The sequence below is a fragment of the Rutidosis leptorrhynchoides genome, chromosome 5, assembly GCF_046630445.1.
Source record: "Rutidosis leptorrhynchoides isolate AG116_Rl617_1_P2 chromosome 5, CSIRO_AGI_Rlap_v1, whole genome shotgun sequence".
Lineage (NCBI taxonomy): Eukaryota > Viridiplantae > Streptophyta > Magnoliopsida > Asterales > Asteraceae > Rutidosis > Rutidosis leptorrhynchoides.
This window is the reverse complement of record NC_092337.1, coordinates 245,847,339-245,850,187: the sequence shown is the minus strand read 5'-3', so window position 1 is coordinate 245,850,187 and position 2,849 is coordinate 245,847,339.

The window sequence follows — 2,849 nt, the reverse complement described above, 5'->3', positions numbered from 1 at the left end:
CTAACACTCAAGACCGTTGGGCTGCTGCCCATTTTCTGAATATATTTGCAACCCAGATTTATTTATACCCACTATGTTTCTGATTACTCTCCATCTCCTTCTTCTAACCTCAAACGGCCAAATTGGTAATCAATAATAACCACGAATAGCAATAGAAGTCGACAGAGAAAAATAACGCAGTAGGAGTAGCAATCAAATTACAACAATTAGTTTAGCCATTTCATCATCAACGAAATCATCATAATCATCATCGTTACCCATAAAATCACGATCATAATCATAATATAACTCGTCCATCATCATCGTTATTATTATCAAGTCCTCATCATCATACTCGATTAATAACATGCCATAATACTCGCACCATAACATGTTGTGGCCATCGTCTAATGAGTAAAAGCAATCGAAAACAGAAACAGTATATAACAAGAGCTGCATAACTCGTTTGCAGACAGGATGTTTGGGCTCGTTCAAAATAGAAAAACAACATAAGCTGCTAAGGCCCGATGGTAGTTGAATCAAACCCGTTACCAAAATTTGTTAATAAGGTTTAAGAGACTGTAGCAACCCAACAATCTACTCGGCCCAATATCAAGATTCATAAGCCCGACATATTGTTGGGTTTTGGTCGCCAGTTTCAAAGAAAAGATATACAGAAAACATAAGCGATTACTTTTCATATTATGGAATGATACAAGTGGACATATTATCATATAATATGTGGGATCCTCCTTCCATTTAAGAACTCCATCGAATGAGCTGTAATTCAACCATTGCAAATCGAATTTTTTTATTATTATCTTAATTCTATCGGTGGATTCCACCTCACCTTGTCCCTCTTTGGTTCTTTTTATAACCATACATAGCTCTAAAAGTTTCAATTGAATCTTCAACCATTTAGTGATCAAGCATGAGAGGAAACAAAATATATAGGCAAGGAAGACACGCAGCTATAGCTGTCACGAAACAGAAACAGAAAAGAATGGCGGTTGCAGCTGCAGTTCATCAGAGATGGTGGCAGTTTGGTGTTGGTTCTAACCAAAACAGAAAAAATAGAAGGAAGGTATATGTAGCAGCAGGGTTTCAGTGGTGGGGGTTATTTAAATGGGTTTGTGGTGTGTGGGTTGAGATTGGTCAAACAATAATAGAAGAAACAACCTGTAGCAGAATCATACGGTTATGGTGACGGTTGGGTGGTGATTTGCGAACAAAATAAGAGAGAGATGTATCGAGTGAGATATAGTGAGAAAGATGGTGGCGATGACCAAGGTGGGGGTGACGGTTAGGAGGTTGAGGGTAACGGTTGAATATGGCGACAATGATATAATGAAGGTGGTTTTGATGTGGTTTAATTCGAACCCGAATGTAAACGAAGGATGATGGTATGGTGACTTCGATGATGGTTGTTTATGGTAGTAACGGTGGTTCAGTTTTAGGGTTGTTATCGGAACAGAAGACAGAAAATAAATCACGTGTTCATGTGGCGGTGCTCGTGGATAGTTGTGAAATGAAAACATAAACGTGGCCAGTTGTTCTCGAGAAGAATAATTGTGTGTTTTTCAAATAACATTTTGATTTTTGCTGTTATCCATGGAATTGCACTTACCTTGTATTATATGATGGCTAATGGATTGAAGTGTCATGGAATCAATTAGTTTTTGTTTTGTAGCTTAATGAGTCGACAAGTTTCAATCTGTCAGAAGAAAAAAATAAAAGTGAGATGGACTTTCAACTGATTTTGTTATTATCTGTGATTTGATTTCGTACAAGCAAGATTTCAAACAGGATCCTATTACCATTAAAGTTGGATAGAGATTTCTAACAGATTACAATCATCAATGTGTGTTTATAGTTATTATTTATAATTAAAATTAGGAATTATAAATACAATAATAGTAATAATAATAATACTTTTAATATTAATATTAATATTAATATTAATAATAATACAAAAGAAAAATATCAATAATATCATAAATGATAAATAAAATGATAATTATTAATAATATTCTTAACAATGAAATTTACAATGATATTAATGATGTTAATAATAGTAATAGGTTGTATTATAATATTATTAATAATAATGATTTTATGATTTTTGTAATACTGATTATGTTTAATAGTGATAATAATAATATTAATAATAAAATTAATATACTAATATATATATTAACTTTCAGATCTATAGGTTATATATCTAACATAATATTATCAATAATACTAGTATTGATTTTTAATTATTGAACGATTATATTTGACTCTAATTATATTTTATATATATCTATATAGTTTTTGTAATAATTTTAGGTATCTAGTTATATATCTTCATCTTACTAATAACTTACTTACTTGTTTGTTTATTATTATTATTTTTTTTTAATTCTAACTGATTAAAGTATACATCATTAACTCAAGATATTATAAATACATTTATGTTTATATTTATATTTATATACATATATATAATTATTTGTTCGTGAATCGTCGGGCATGGTCAAAGGTCAAATGTATACATGAACGCAGCTCAAAGGATTTTGAGACTTTAACATTACAGACTTCGCTTATCATGTCGAGCTCATATAAAGATTAAGTTTAAATTTGGTCGGAAATTCTCGGGTCATCACAATGCTAATCCGTGAGTGTGAGTTCACGAGTGACGATCAACCGTGTGGTCAACCGTGGTGTGATCAAAAAGTTTGACCCACTCGTGTGAACTTCTGTTCAGCTCAAATCACCCAAAAACCCTAAAAATTGATGTTAAACCTCAATTTCTTCGTCCAAAAGCTGGATTAGCACTAAACAAACATAAACACACTCTCTAATTACAATTACACACGTAAAAATGA